This window comes from Anolis carolinensis, unplaced genomic scaffold, assembly GCF_035594765.1.
Source record: "Anolis carolinensis isolate JA03-04 unplaced genomic scaffold, rAnoCar3.1.pri scaffold_7, whole genome shotgun sequence".
NCBI lineage: Eukaryota > Metazoa > Chordata > Lepidosauria > Squamata > Dactyloidae > Anolis > Anolis carolinensis.
This window is the reverse complement of record NW_026943818.1, coordinates 1,658,309-1,675,010: the sequence shown is the minus strand read 5'-3', so window position 1 is coordinate 1,675,010 and position 16,702 is coordinate 1,658,309.

The window sequence follows — 16,702 nt, the reverse complement described above, 5'->3', positions numbered from 1 at the left end:
GAGGGAGTTTCTCGCTGTGCCAAGTTCAGGGGGTGTTGTTGGCATGGAGGGACACATGCATAAAAGGCCTTTTCTGCCTGCGCATGGCGAAAGAATCCTCCAGTTGGGCTGGTGAAAATCCCCGTGAAGCAAAACAGATGATGGAGGGGGAGAGACGAGAGAAGGAATGGCCGGCCGGCGGGCAGGCGGGCATCCCGGGGCGAAGGATGCGGCCTCTCTCTCCGTCAAGCGGTATTGGCCGGCGTCCATCCCTCTCGAATGACCGGAACTGTCAGGAGTATTTGCGTCTTTGAAGAAGGCATGCAGAAGGGGGAGGCACAGAGGGATTTGTGATGCAAATAAGCATGCTACTTCCCCTTGATTTTATTGGAGCAAGAGAGGGTTTTCTGGGATTTCAGGGTTGTTGTATGTCTTTCGGGCTGTGTGGCCATGTTCCAGAAGCATTCTCTCCTGACGTTTCGCCCACATCTATGGCAGGCATCCTCAGAGGTTGTGAGGTATGGATACAGCCCGAAAAGACATACAAGAAAAGACACACAGCCCGAAAGACATACAACAACCCTGTGATTCTGGCCATGAAAGCCTTCGACAACACATTTCTGGGATTTGTTTCAAAGCCTTATGTGATGTGCGGGAGAAGAAGGGGCTCTTGGATTGGATCAAACCCCTGTCCTGACTGATCCTTGATCCATCCTACTTGTTGTATGTTTTCCAGGCTGTCTGGCCATGTTCCAGAAGCATTCTCTCCTGATGTTTTGCCCACATCTATGGCAGCCATCCTCAGAGGTTGTGAGGTATGGAGAAACTAAGCAAGGAAGGTTCATATATATCTGTGGAAAGTCCAGAGAGAAGGACTCTTTGTCAGTTGGAGGCCAGTGTGAATGTTTTAGTTAATCACCTTGATTAGCATTGAATAGCTGGCTTCTCCTGCCTGAGGGCATCCTTTGTTCAGAGTCGTTAACTGCCTTTGGTTCCCATGTCTGGAATTCCTCTGTTTTCAGAGTGTTGCTTCTTATTTACTGTTCTGATTTAATACTGGTAACCAGATTTTGTTCATTTTCATGGTTTCCTCCTTTCTGTTGAAATTGTCCACATGCTTATGGATTTCAGTGGCTTCTCTGTAGTCTGACATGAAGTCTCTCTGGACTTTCCACAGATATACAGTAGAGTCTCACTTATCCAAGCCTCGCTTATCCAAGCTTCTGGATAATCCAAGCCATTTTTGTAGTCAATGTTTTCAATATATCGTGATACTTTTGTGCTAAATTCGTAAATACAGTAGAGTCTCACTTATCCAAGCTAAACGGGCCGGCATAACGTTGGATAAGCGAATATGTTGGATAATAAGGAGAGATTAAGAAAAAGCCTATTAAACATGAAAATAGGTTATGATTTTACAAATGAATCACCAAAACATCATGTTAGACAACAAATTTGGCAGAAAAAGTAGTTCAATACGGAGTAATGCTATGTTGTAATTACTGTATTTATGAATTTAGCACCAAAATATCACGATATAATTAAAACATTGACTATAAAAATGCGTTGGATAATCCAGAACGTTGGATAAGCGAGTGTTGGATAAGTGAGACTCTACTGTACAGTAATTACAACATAACATGACTGCCTATTGAACTACTTTTTCTGTCAAATTTGTTGTATAACATGATGTTTTTGTGCTTAATTTGTAAAATCATAACCTAATTTGATGTTTAATAGGCTTTTCCTTAATCCCTCCTTATTATCCAAGGTATTCGCTTATCCAAGCTTCTGCCGGCCCGTTTAGCTTGGATACGTGAGACTCTACTGTATATAAACCTTCCTTGCTGAGTTTCTCCATGCCTCACAAGCTCTGAGGATGCCTGCCATAGATGTGGGCGAAATGTCAGGAGAGAATGCTTCTGGAACATGGCCAGGCAGCCCGGAAAACATACAACAACCCTGTGATCCCGGCCATGAAAGCCTTCGACAACACACTTCCCCATATGCTTTTAACATCTCCTTACCCAGTCTACTTTTACAATCTCTCCGTTTTAATCCATGTTTTTATTAGTTCTTGTTTTTATTGGCTAATGTTTTAAAAAATTTTTTAATTGTGCATGTTTTTGTCTATTGCTGTGTTTTATACTGCTACTGTTTTTATTCGGGCTTGGCCCCATGTAAGCCGCCCTGAGTCCCCTTTGGGGAGATAGAGGCGGGGTATAAAAATAAAGTTATTATTATTATTATTATTATTATTATTATTATTATTATTATTATTATTATCTCCCCGTTTCAATCTCCTCCTCCTCCTCCTTTCCCTCTTCGTCCTCAGTCTATGCCTGAGAACTGGAAACGGACCACAAAGTGCAAACATTATTTGTACTCAGTTAACTCAACAGGACCCCAGTGGCACAGTGTGTTAAAGTGCTGAGCTGCTGAACTTGTGGACCAAAAGGTCACTGGTTCGAATCCGGGGAGCAGCATGAGCTCCCGCTGTTAGCCCCAGCTTCTGCCAAGCTAGCAATTCAAAAACATGCCAATGTGAGTAGATCAATAGGTACTACTCCGGCGGGAAGGTAACGGCATTTCATGCAGTCATGACCTTGGAGGTGTCTACGGACAATGCTGGCTCTTTGGCTTAGAAATGGAGATGAGCAGCAGTCCCCAGAGTCGGACAAAACTGGACTTCATTCAGGCGAAAATAACTCAACTGGGAGGATCCTTGTCCTTGCCACTTGGCTCAGGCAAAAGCAAACCACTGCAGCCTCTCCTCGCTTCCGCATCTCTCCCCATTTGTCATCTTTATTGCGCCAAATTGCTATGTGTGTGTGTGTAAAGAAATCCTTGCAAAGTTGCTTGCAAGCCATGCCTCAAACAATGTATCGGTTTGCTGGCAGATGGCTGGGTTTGTCAGTTGGTAATCTGAGCTTGCGGGGAGAGCACAGAAATGGAGAAGCTCTCTAGCTACGGTCAAGTAGCAGTTTGAATATGCTATGCTGTAAATAGAATGCTGATGTTATTGATCTTATGCAACTACATGGACATTGTACGATTGCAGAACTGTTTTATATCTCAACTCAACAAGCAAGAGTAAAGTTCTTTTGTTTTTTCAATTCCTCTGCCTGGTGTGAGTCTTTTACTGCCTTACGGTGTTGCGTGGCCTTACCTGTCCCCGCTTCCAGTGGTGCAATGCTGGAGCGCATGTGCACACAACCATAGAGCGTCTCCAGCTTGGTCACTGCTCTGACCTGGGAATCCCAAGTGTGGGATTTATTCTGTTTTCCCCCAGCGATTCCCACACAGTGAGGCTGACATGGACGTGGGATCCACTCCGGCATTTCTGCACTGGCCAAGTCCCAAAGGGAGAAGCGGCGTTCCCATGATCCCGGAGTCACATTGCTGCCTTCTGGGCTAAAAGTGGGGAACGGAGTCTCCCTTGCGCAGAAAGCAAACAAAGTCGGCTTTATCTGGGCTCAAGGAGGGATGGGAGCCCATCTCTTGTCTCTAGTGGGGATTTGGACACGAAGAAGGTGTTAATGTGGGATTTGTGTATGGATAGTGTTTAAATGCAATTTGTGTCTTGGTTTGTATTGCATACTGATTGCATCATCCAGAGTGTACTATGTAAAGGGTTAATTACTAAGAAGCTGTGATGACCTTGATGTGTGGCTGGAACTGGGGAGTGTCCAGACACAAGTTTTTGTGCATTATTGATTACATCAGTTCAGTTTTGTTCTGCTGTCTCTTCGTTCTCCATTCCACTGACTCCATCCATCTACTGCTGTGCTATGTAAATTACTCTGACAGAATGGACGTGGACGGCTGCTGCCACGGAGCACATGCCGTTGGATCGTAAGCAGATCCAGTCCAGGACCTTTTGCTGCCCGAGGCAAAGGACAAGATGTACGGAAGCAGGCTGGGCCGGCAAGTGGGTCTCGCTCGAGCACCAGCGATGGAGAGAAGAACATCTTTGAGGTTACCTGTGAACTTATCCAAATCACTGCCACCTCCTAATGCTGCGATGCAACTTTTCAGATAACAACGGGACTTCATCACATCGGAGAGGGGCCAATCGGGCAAGCGGATGCCACTTATGAGATGTCGGAGGACCCGCTTCCCACCACCCTCGGAAGGCGGTCCTCAAGGAGCATTGGAAGCCGCCAGCCTTCTGCCAACATCTGTTTCCCATTCTCTCCTTTTCTCTGTGTTTATTTATGGAAGCGGCATTTCCCCCGGGAAGCGGGGATTAATACCCAGGAACATCTTCAGTTACAGAGGGGAAAATAAACAAGTCTGCACTGGCCGGGCTGGCTTTGCCTCGGCCGCTTTGGAGTCTCCTCCTGGCGCAACAATGGCCATGCGCAGACGGAGCCCAAAGAGGCCACGGGCATGACTGCATGGAGCACTGTTAAATTCCCGCCGGAGCAGTACCTATTGATCTACTCATGTTCCCATGTCCGTAGACACCTCCGAAGTCATGTGGCCACTGGCATTACTGCATGCAGCACCATTACTTTCCTGCCAGAACAGTAACTATTCATCTACTAACATTCCCATGTCCGTAAACGCCTATAAGGTCATGTGGCCACTGGCATGACTGTATGGAGCATTGTTACTTTCCCATCGGAGCAGTATCTATTGATCTACTCACATTCCCTGGTCTGTAAACACCTCCAAGGTCATGTGGCCACTGGCATGATTGCATGCAGCACCATTACTTTCCTGCCAGAACAGTAACTATTCATCTACTAACATTCCCATGTCCATAAACTCCTATAAGGTCATGTGGCCACTGGCATGACTGTATGGAGCATTGTTACTTTCCCGTCGGAGCAGTACCTATCAATCTACTCACGTTTCCATGTCCGTAGACACCTCTGAAGTCATGTGGCCACAGGCATGACTGTATGGAGCACCGTTTCCACCTCATGAGACGAGACCAGAAACCGGGTGGCGGATCCTCCAACGTTTCACATCTGAAAACTGGGACATACGTGGCCAAGCAACACCACACACCATGTTGTAATTGGCCAGCTTGATTAGCATTGAATAGCCTTTCAGCTTCAAAGCCTGGCTGTTTCCTGCCCAGGTGAATCATTTGTTGAGAGCTATTAGCTGGCCCTGATTGTTTCCTGTCTGGAATCGCTCTGTCTTCTGAGTCCAATAACAGATTCCACCCCAGGTAGGAAGCAGCCAGGTTTGGAAGCTAATCAATGCTAATCAAGCTGTCCAGAAACAGCAACATTCATGACAAAATCGTCTGCTAAAAAAGGCCACCCTACTCCTGAGGAACCATCTACAAAAATGGCTGCTTTGACCTGGTATCAACAAAATGGTTGCCTTAGGCACTGTCTACAAAAATGGCTGCCTGAGGAACCATAAACAAAATGGCTGCACGAGGTACCTTCTACAGAATGCTTGCCTGAGGTACTATCTACAAACATGGCTGCCTGAATAACCAAGTACAAAAATGGCTGCTTGAGTAACCATCTACAAAATGGCGGCCTGAGGTAGTATCTACAAACATGGCTGCCTAAATAACCAAGTACAAAAATGGCTGCCTGATGCAGTATCTATAAAAATGGCTGCTTGAGTAACCATTTACAAAATGGCCACCTGATGCAGTATCTACAAAAATGGCTGCCTTGACCTAGTATCAACAAAATGGTTGCCTGACATATCAACAAAATGGCTGCCTAAGGAACCATCTACAAAAATGGCTGCTTGACATAGTCTCTACAAAAATTACTGCCTGAGGAACCATCTACAAAATGGCCGCCTGGGATACTATCAACCCATACTAATAAACCCGAGGGACCAACCACAAAATGGCTGCCTGAGGTACTATCAACAAAATGGTCGCCTGAGGTACTATCAACCCGAACAGGTTACCTGAGGGACCAACCACAAAATGGCTGCCTGAGGAAACATCAACAAAATGGCTGCCTGAGGTACTATCAACCCGAACAGGTTACCTAAGGGACCAACCACAAAATGGCTGCCTGAGGAACCATCAACCCGAACAAGTTACCTGAGGGACCAACCACAAAATGGCACTCCAGCTTCGGATCGTGGCTTTCTTGGCCCCAGAAATGGCGGCCCAGGATCCTCCACAGAGGCCAGCCTTGTTGGGAAGGCAACAAACAAGCATCTTCCCCCGCGGTGTGGTGGGTGCCTTGACCTTCCCGTCTGGCCACCCCGTCAGTCAGCGCGCTCGGCCTTGGCACCCACAATGCCACCCTTGTTGTTCTTGGCCCGTCTGGGGTCACTCAAACATGGCCTCTGCAAGGCTCTTTTCCCCCTCAGACAGTGGGCATCCATTTCCTCTTTCTTCTGGTCTCAGTTTGCTGGTTTGTAATTCCGGGAAAGAAGGCCGCCCAAGGCCCATCTGGCTTTGAAGCAGGCATGGGCAAACTTCGGCCCTCCAGGTGCTTTGGGCTTCAACTACAAAGGAAAGACAGAAGGAGAAGGAAGCCATTTTGTGGTTGGTACCTCAGGTAGCCTTTTCGGGTTGATACCGTGTTTCCCCAAAAATAAGACAGTGTCTTATATTAATTTTTGCTCCAAAAGATGCTCTAGGTCTTATTTTCAGGGGATGTCTTATTTTTCCACGAAGAAGAATTCACATTTATTGTTGAACCAAAAAAATGAACATTTATTATACACTGTACAGTAGATGTCATCATAAATCAGCATAACCAAACAAACTGTGAATCCTATCAAGAATTTCTTGTTACTACCATTATTTCCATGTACAACACTTTGTGGTATGTACATTTACCGATCTTGCATGCTTTGGTGTTCTGTTCGGCGGGCATGCTTCCAAACAAAAACTTTGCTAGGTCTTACTTTCAGGGGAGGCCTTATATTTAGCAATTCAGCAAAACCTCTACTAGATCTTATTTTCTGGGGATGTCTTATTTTAGGGGAAACAGGGTAGTACCTCAGGCAGCCATTTTGTAGATACCTCAGGAAGCCATTTTTGTAGATGGTTCCTCAGGAAGCCATTTTGTTGATGGTATCTCAGGAAACCATTTTATAAATTCTTTCTCGGGCAGCCATTTTTTAGCACTACACTCAAGCAGCCATGTTTGTAGATACTGCATCAGGCGGCCATTTTGTAGATGGTTACTCAAGCAGCCATGTTTGTAGATACTGCATCAGGCGGCCATTTTGTAGATGGTTACTCAAGCAGCCATGTTTGTAGATACTGCATCAGGCGGCCATTTTGTAGATGGTTACTCAAGCAGCCATGTTTGTAGATACTGCATCAGGCGGCCATTTTGTAGATGGTTACTCAAGCAGCCATGTTTGTAGATACTGCATCAGGCGGCCATTTTGTAGATGGTTACTCAAGCAGCCATGTTTGTAGATACTGCATCAGGCGGCCATTTTGTAGATGGTTACTCAAGCAGCCATGTTTGTAGATACTGCATCAGGCGGCCATTTTGTAGATGGTTACTCAAGCAGCCATGTTTTAGATACTGCATCAGGCGGCCATTTTGTAGATGGTTACTCAAGCAGCCATTTTTGTAGATACTGCATCAGGCGGCCATTTTGTAGATGGTTACTCAAGCAGCCATGTTTGTAGATACTGCATCAGGCGGCCATTTTGTAGATGGTTACTCAAGCAGCCATGTTTGTAGATACTGCATCAGGCGGCCATTTTGTAGATGGTTACTCAAGCAGCCATGTTTGTAGATACTGCATCAGGCGGCCATTTTGTAGATGGTTACTCAAGCAGCCATGTTTGTAGATACTGCATCAGGCGGCCATTTTGTAGATGGTTACTCAAGCAGCCATGTTTGTAGATACTGCATCAGGCGGCCATTTTGTAGATGGTTACTCAAGCAGCCATGTTTTAGATACTGCATCAGGCGGCCATTTTGTAGATGGTTACTCAAGCAGCCATTTTTGTAGATACTGCATCAGGCGGCCATTTTGTAGATGGTTACTCAAGCAGCCATGTTTGTAGATACTGCATCAGGCGGCCATTTTGTAGATGGTTACTCAAGCAGCCATGTTTTAGATACTGCATCAGGCGGCCATTTTGTAGATGGTTACTCAAGCAGCCATTTTTGTAGATACTGCATCAGGCGGCCATTTTGTAGATGGTTACTCAAGCAGCCATTTTTGTAGATACTGCATCAGGCGGCCATTTTGTAGATGGTTACTCAAGCAGCCATTTTTGTACTTGGTTATTCAGGCAGCCATGTTTGTAGATACTACCTCAGGCCGCCATTTTGTAGATGGTACCTCATGCAGGAGGTTCCTGAGGAGTAGGGTGACCTTTTGCCGCTGACAGATGGTGATTTTGTCGAATATTGCAGTTGACCAGCGTGATTAGCTTTAAATAGCATTGTAGCTTCAAAGCCTGGCTGCTTCCTGCCCTGGGGTTGGGGGGGGGGAATCCGTTGTTGGACTCAGAAGACAGGGCAACTCCAGACAGGAAACAATCAGGGCCAGCTAACACCTCCCAACAAAGGATTCCCATAGGCAGGAAGCAGGAACAAATAACTTCAGTGGCCGGAAGTTATGGCTATCTTTAAATGATGCTTGATGTAAGTTTTATTTGATATGTTAATTGGGTTTTTTATATATTGGGATAGGATGTTTTAACTGATTATTGCGGTTGGATGTATTTGTACGAATTTTATATGTTGTACGCCACTTTGAATCCCACCCATGGGAGAAAAGCGGGATTGAAATGAATTAATAATAATAATATTGTAATACTGTATATACTCGAGTATAAACCTAGTTTTTCAGCCTTTTTTAGGACTAAAAAAGCCCTGCTCAGCTTATACTCGGGTGAGGGTCCTGGTTGGCTTATATTTGGGTCAGCTTATACTCGAGAATATATGGTACATTTATTATTTTTCTCTATTATTATTGTTATTATTACATTTATTATTTTACTCTATTATTGTTGCCACTATTACATTTATTTTACTCTATTTTTATTATTACTAATACATTTATTATTTCACTCTGATATTATTATTACATTTATTATTCTACTCTATTTATTATTACATGTATTATTTTCCTGTATTTATTATTATTATGTGTATCATTTTACTCTATTATTATTAAAAGGATCCATAAGCACATTGACATCGAAGAAGATGAGAATCATGATTTGATCAGAGTTGGACAGTCTTATCTTAAATTTGAGCTTGATGTAAATATTCAAAAACATTTAATCTACTGATGCCTCAATTCATGTAATTTTATTGGTATCTATTTTTATTTCTGAAATTTCCCACCCTCGGCTTATACTGGAGTCAATGATTTCCCAGTTTTTTTTGTGGTAAAATTAGATGCCTCGGCTTATATTTGGGTCGGCTTATATTCGAGTATATACGGTAATTATTATATTTAATACTAGCTATGCCCGGCCACGCGTTGCTGTGGCAAAGTGGTGGTGGTATTGGTTAAAAATTGTTGTGTAATTTTTATTTGACGTTATTTGCTTTTTTATTAATTTTATTGTAAGTTATATTTTTATTTATTATATTTTATTATTTTCTTGTATTATTTTTAGTTATTTTCTGTTATTATAGTATTTTATTGTATCAATTTTTTTTAGTGTTTTTTATTATTTTTTATTGGGTTGCTAGGAGACCAAGTTGGAGGAGCTTAGCCTTCTAACTGGCAGCAATTGGATAAAAGCAATTATTCCTCTCTCTCTAATTAGGACTTTATTTTTCTTTTCTTTTTGTTGTATCAACCTAGAGGCGTGGATGATGGGTTGTGTTGTCAAATTTCGAGGTTGGGGGGCCTGTAGTTTTGTTGTTTTGTGGGTTGCCGTGATGCCATCACTCTTTTATATATATAGATTATTAAATATATTATTATTATTATTATTATTATTAATAATAATAATAATAATAATAATAATAATAATTAGTCATGTGATACATTGAAGACCAAGAGAGCGATCAGGTCAAGTTTTTTCTGGTCTAGACACCCCAGGTTTCCTCGTCTGTTGCTCTAAGTCCTCGTCCGAAGGGTCTGGCCAGACACGTAGGTGGAGTGGACACATTCTTCCGACTCCAACAATCCCGTGTCCCAGGAAAGAGAAGGGCCCGATTGTGTGCCAGGCACAAAAGGCCACCAGCACCCCCCTCCGGCACCACTGGCGGCCGAGGCAACAAAAGGGCTGCTGTGGAGCGTGGTGCCCGGGGGCAGAGGCCAAGCCCGTCCCTCCTGCTTTCCATGGTTCGGGAGTCAACCCAAGACTCCTTGGAAGGAATGAGCTCATCTTGACCAAGACCTTTGCTCTTTCTTCTTCTGGAGGGCACAGGATTTGACTGCCGCCAGAGGGGATGATGGGATGGGCAACTCAAACGGCCCTCAATTCAGTTCAAATGGCCTACCATCACATTGGACAAGGAACATAGGAGTTTTAGTCTAACATACCCTAGTACAGGCATGGGCAAACCTGGGCCTTCCAGCTGTAATGGGGAAGCAGACCTCTCTCAGGCCCAGCTTAGGGTCCCAGAGTAACTATTAATATTAATATTATTAATAACCATTGGTACATATCAGATGTCGCAAGGAAGCAGACCTCTCTCAGACCCAGCTTAGGGTCCCAGAGTAACTGTTGTTGTTGTTGTTGTTGTTGTTGTTGTTGTTATTATTATTATTATTATTATTATTATTATTATTATTATTAACACCCATTGGCATACATCAGATGTCATGAGGAAGCAGACCTCTCTCAAGCCTAGCTTAGGGTCCCAGAGTAACTATAGTTATTAATATTAATATTAATATTACTATTAACACCCATTGGCACACATCAGATGTCACGAGGAAGCAGACCTCTCTCAAGCCCAGCTTAGGGTCCCAGAGTAACGATTGTTATTAATATTAATATTACTATTAACACCCATTGGCACACATCAGATGTCACAAGGAAGCAGACCTCTCTCAAGCCCAGCTTAGGGTCCCAGAGTAACTATTGTTATTATTATTATTAACACCCATTGGCATACATCTGCTGTCATGGGGAAGCACTCTTCTCTCAGGCCCAGCTTAGGGTCCCAGAGTAACTATTGTTATTAATATCAATATTATTATTAACACCCATTGGTACACATCAGCTATCATGGGGAAGCAGATCTCTCTCAGACTCAGCTTAGGGTCCCAGAGTAACTATTAATATTAATATTATTAACACCCATTGGTACACATCAGATGTCATGAGGAAGCAGACCTCTCTCAGACCCAGCTTAGGGTCCCAGAGTAACTATTGTTATTAATATCAATATTATTATTAACACCCATTGGCACACATCAGATGTCATGAGGAAGCAGACCTCTCTCAGGCCCAGCTTAGGGTCCCAGAGTAACTATAGTTATTAATATTAATAATATTATTAACACTCATTGGTACACATCAGTTGTCATGGGGAAGCAGATCTCTCTCAGACCCAGCTTAGGGTCCCAGAGTAACTATTAATATTAATATTATTAACACCCATTGGTACACATCAGATGTCATGAGGAAGCAGACCTCTCTCAGACCCAGCTTAGGGTCCCAGAGTAACTATTGTTATTAATATCAATATTATTATTAACACCCATTGGCACACATCAGATGTCACAAGGAAGCAGACCTCTCTCAGGCCCAGCTTAGGGTCCCAGAGTAACTATAGTTATTAATATTAATGTTATTATTAACACCCATTGGTACACATCAGTTGTCATGGGGAAGCAGCCCTCTGTCAATATTGTGACAGGGCCCAAAACAAAAGGAAAACGAAAGTAAGAACGATGATGGTGCAGCGTTCTCTTTCGTGTTGCCTTTTGTTTCGTCCGAAAATGGCATCATTTGTTTCGTGCATCCGGATGGACAATATGAAATGTATAGACGAATGGAACAGATGAAACGAATACCGTGCACATCACTAGTTTCTAGTCCTTATGGGAATGGGCGTCTTCCATTCATTAGACATTTTGGACTAGAATCATAGAATAGTAGAGTTGGAAGAGACCACATGGGCCATCTAGTCCAACCCCCTGCTAAGAAGCAGGAAATCGCATTCAAAGCACCCCCGACAGATGGCCATCCAGCCTCTGCTTAAAAGCCTCCAAGGAAGGAGCCTCCACCACAGCCCCGGGGAGAGAGTTCCACTGTCGAACAGCCCTTCTCACTGTGAGGAAGTTCTTCCTGAGGTTCAGGTGGAATCTCCTTTCCTGTAGTTTGAAGCCCTTATTCCATTGCGTCCTAGTCTGCAGGGCAGCAGAAAACAAGCTCCCTCCCTCCTCCCTATGACTTCCCTTCATGTATTTGTACATGGCTCTCATGTCTCCTCTCAGCCTTCTCTTCTGCAGGCTAAACATGCCCAGCTCTTTAAGCCGCTCCTCATAGGGCTTGTTCTCCAGACCCTTAATCATTTTAGTTGCCCTCCTCTGGACGCTTTCCAGCTTGTCAACATCTCCCTTCAACTGTGGTGCCCAAAATTGGACCCAGTGTGATTCCAGGTGTGGTCTGACCAAGGCAGAATAGAGAGGGAGCAGGACTTCCCTGGATCTAGACGCTATTCCCCTATTGATGAGGCCAGAATCCCATTGGCTTTTTTAGCAGCCGCATCACATTGTTGGCTCATGTTTAACTTGTTCCCCACGAGGACTCCAAGGTCTTTTTCGCACACACTGCTGTCAAGCCAGGCATCGTCCCCCATTCTGTATCTTTGATTTCCATTTTTTCTGCCGAAGTGAAGTATCTTGCATTTGTCCCTGTTGAACTTCATTTTGTGAGTTTCGGCCCATCTCTCTAGTCTGTCAAGATCGTTTTGAATTCTGCTCCTGTCTTCTGGAGTGTTAGCTATCCCTCCCAGTTTTGTGTCGTCTGCAAACTTGATGATCGTGCCTTCTAACCCTTCGTCTAAGTCGTTAATAAAGATGTTGAACAGAACCGGGCCCAGGACGGAGCCCTGCTGATGGCACTCCACTTGTCACTTCTTTCCATGATGAAGACGACGCATTGGTGAGAATCACCCTTTGGGTTCGTTCGCTTAGCCAATTACAGATCCACCTCACCGTAGTTTTGTCTAGCCCACATTTTACTAGTTTGTTTGCCAGAAGGTCGTGGGGGACTTTGTCGAAGGCCTTACTGAAATCCAGGTAGGCTACGTCCACAGCATTCCCTGTATCGACCCAACTCGTAACTCTATCGAAAAAAGAGATCAGATTAGTCTGGCATGACTTGACTATGACTCCGGATTGTGGGAGAAGTCCAAAGTTCTTGACAAGCGGCCCACCTTGGAGTTCAGGTTATGTTCGGCTTGGAAATAGCGTAGGCCAGAAACAGCTTGGAAGGCACTCAGCATGATGAGCAGACCAGACATTCAAGACACAGCTTGACCGTTAGCTTGACCGAACATGTGAGAATGCTTTGAGGAGGGAGAAGAGGGGCAGGAACACGAGGCAGGCATTGTCTCCGACAGAGCCGACCACCCGCGGACCCTCCCCAGGCAGTCGATCCAGCTGTATCATATCAAATCCTCTGGCTGCGTTCTCTCTGCGGGGTATCATTTAGCTTTGCGCCCAGCCCCGGCATTAAGCTGCGAGCAGTGCCAAATTCCCATACATTTACACAACCCAACATTGTCTCCATGCCAAAGTCCAGCATTCATTTTCTTCCCCTGGGGGAAAAGGGTGGAGAGAGAGAGAGAGAGAAAGAAGCACATACACAAAGAGATCCCTTGCTCCGATTCCAAGCAGAAATGCCATTGTGTCAATAGGAGGATTTTTCTTTAACACCAGTGATGGGTTTCTGCCTCCCTTTGCTCTCAAAGGTGAACTCTTAAAGGGTTCTAGGTAGGCAATGAGACAGGGTTCTAGGTAAGCAATGGGAAAGGTTCTAGGTAGGCAATGAGACAGGATTCTAGGTAGGTAACAACAAAGGGGTCTATGTAGGCAACAAGGCAGGGTTCTAGGTAGGCACTGAGAAAGGTTCTAGGCAGGCAACGAGAAAGGGTTTTAGGCAGGCAACACGGAAGGGTTCTAGGTAGGCAACGAGAAAGTGTTCTAGGTAGGCGAGGCAGGGTTCTAGGTAGGCGAGGCAGGGTTCTAGGTAGGCAACAAGACAGGGTTCTAGGTAGGCACTGAGAAAGGTTCTAGGCAGGCAACGAGAAAGGGTTTTAGGCAGGCAACACGGAAGGGTTCTAGGTAGGCAACGAGAAAGTGTTCTAGGTAGGCGAGACAGGGTTCTAGGTAGGCGAGGCAGGGTTCTAGGTAGGCAACAAGACAGGGTTCTAGGTAGGCAACAAGACAGGGTTGTAGGTAGGCAAGACAGGGTTGTAGGTAGGCAACGAGACAGGGTTCTAGGTAGGCAACGAGACAGGGGTCTAGGTAGGCGAGACAGGGTTCTAAGTAGGCAACGAGACAGGGTTCTAGGTAGGCAATGAGACAGGGGTCTAGGTAGGCAACGAGACAGGAGTCTAGGTAGGCAATGAGACAGGGTTCTAGGTAGGCGAGACAGGGTTCTAGGTAGGCGAGGCAGGGTTCTAGGTAGGCAACAAGACAGGGTTCTAGGTAGGCAACAAGACAGGGTTGTAGGTAGGCAAGACAGGGTTGTAGGTAGGCAACGAGACAGGGTTCTAGGTAGGCAATGAGACAGGGGTCTAGGTAGGCAACGAGACAGGAGTCTAGGTAGGCAATGAGACAGGGTTCTAGGTAGGCAATGAGACAGGGTTCTAGGTAGGCAATGAGAAAGTGTTCTAGGTAGGCAATGAGAAAGGGTTCTAGGTAGGCAATGAGAAAGGGTTCTAGGTAGGCAATGGGAAAGGGTTCTAGGTAGGCAACAAGGAAAGGGTTCTAAGTAGGCAACGAGAATGGGTTCTAAGTAGGCAACGAGAATGGGTTCTAAGTAGGCAACGAGAATGGGTTCTAAGTAGGCAACGAGAATGGGTTCTAGTTAGGCAATGAGAAAGGGGTCTAGGTAGGCAATGAGACAGGGTTCTAGGTAGGCAATGGGAAAGGGTTCTAGGTAGGCAACAAGAAAAGGGTTCTAAGTAGGCAACGAGAATGGGTTCTAGTTAGGCAACAAGAAAGGGGTCTAGGTAGGCGAGACAGGGTTCTAGGTAGGCAACGAGACAGGGTTCTAGGTAGGCAATGAGAAAGGGGTCTAGGTAGGCAATGAGACAGGGTTCTAGGTAGGCAATGAGACAGGGGTCTAGGTAGGCAATGAGACAGGGTTCTAGGTAGGCAATGAGAAAGGGGTCTAGGTAGGCAACGAGACAGGGTTCTAGGTAGACAATGCGACAGGGTTCTAGGTAGGCAATGAGACAGGGTTCTAGGTAGGCAATGAGAAAGGGGTCTAGGTAGGCAACGAGACAGGGTTCTAGGTAGGCAATGAGACAGGGTTCTAGGTAGGCAATGAGAAAGGGGTCTAGGTAGGCAACGAGACAGGGGTCTAGGTAGGCAATGAGACAGGGTTCTAGGTAGGCAATGAGACAGGGTTCTAGGTAGGCAATGAGAAAGGGGTCTAGGTAGGCAACGAGACAGGGTTCTAGGTAGGCAATGAGACAGGGTTCTAGGTAGGCAATGAGAAAGGGGTCTAGGTAGGCAACGAGACAGGGTTCTAGGTAGGCAATGAGACAGGGTTCTAGGTAGGCAATGAGACAGGGTTCTAGGTAGGCAACGAGACAGGGTTCTAGGTAGGCAACGAGACAGGGTTCTAGGTAGGCAACGAGACAGGGTTCTAGGTAGGCAATGAGACAGGGTCCTATGTAGGCAATGAGAAAGGGTTCTAAGTAGGCAACAAGAATGGGTTCTAGGTAGGCAATGAGACAGGGTCCTAGGTCAGCAGCAAAAGGGTTCTAGGTAGGCAATGAGGTCAGGTTCTAGGTAGGCAATGAGGACAGGTTCTAGGTAGGCAAGGGTACACAATGAGAATCTGGGAGTCCATCCCAAACAGGAACTTGGACACGCTTTGTACGCAACTCTTCTTTCCACACTTTGCAATCCTTTATGATGTTGACTGTTTGTTGCCTATGTTTTGTTTTGCACTTGTTGTATTTTGTGTGTTTTAAGAGCCGCCCCGAGTCCCTCTGGGAGATGGTGGTGGGATATAAATAAAGTTTTATTATTATAATATTATAACTTGCATTACACAGCTATTCTGATAACGGAGAGAGCTCCTGTCCTTGTTGTGTAGAAGGGAGGATTATTGCAACAGGAAGCCACTCCAAATAGGGACTTAACTGCTGAAGCTTTTTTGGGTTATTTTGGAAGCATTTCTTCGTGCTTCCAAGTCATTTCCTCCCCTCCCACTTCTCAAGGGGGCTGTGAAAAATATTTGTTTTCCAAAAGAAAAAGAGTGGCGTAAGTCATCTGGAAAAGCTTTACATAATCGAGATACGTTTCAACTGACTGCAGCTGCCCTTTGGATAGATATTGAGATGTTACGTTACTGTGGAATGAACTAAAGATGCAGAAAACGGTGCGAGGAGGATACGGAGGAATAAAAGGAGAAGGCGTCTTGGGAAACACAACCAGAGTGTCCTCAAGACCCACCAGTAGCAGAAGAAGACGTCACTGAAATAGACTGTGGCCTGATGGGTGAAAGAGGCTTCCCAAACATGGGATGGAGAATTGGTAGAAAGAGGTGCAATGCACTCGTATTGCTTTGAGCATTGATTCAGCATGGCTTGTCCAAGGAGAGACAAAGGAAAGCAGCAGCTTGATGAGCACAATAGTCTGG